Below are 538 nucleotides of genomic sequence, written 5' to 3'. Positions count from 1 at the left end.
TCTGCTTCTCTGCACCTCAGAAAAATACAAATTAAGCACACAAAACAAACGCATTCGAAATAAGAAAACCGTAATCATGTCACGATACAGAAACAAAAAACAAATCCATCTCCAAAAACAATCCTAACTCCATACGGAATAAAGCAAAAGCCAAAGACTATACATAACTCACAGACTTAGATCTTACATATACATGTATATATATAAAAGCATACGCGCCCGTGTGTATAAAAATACTCACAACACATAACATGCAAAAGTATACACCCACAACACAACAAGTTTAAAAATACTACACACTATATAATATGTATGTGTGTCTCAGAGAGATGTTTATATGTATGTAAATGTTATATGCATGCATTTACGTATATGCGTATGTATACGTGCACATTTGTATTGCATATATACATGGTGTATATGTGTATATCTGTATTCATATATGTATATATGTATATACGAATATATTATACATATATGTATATGTACATGTAAGTATATATTTGTATTGTATATATATATATATATATATATATAT

This window comes from Octopus bimaculoides, chromosome 11, assembly GCF_001194135.2.
Source record: "Octopus bimaculoides isolate UCB-OBI-ISO-001 chromosome 11, ASM119413v2, whole genome shotgun sequence".
In the NCBI taxonomy this organism is placed as follows: Eukaryota; Metazoa; Mollusca; class Cephalopoda; order Octopoda; family Octopodidae; genus Octopus; species Octopus bimaculoides.
Note: the sequence above shows the minus strand (reverse complement) of the source record.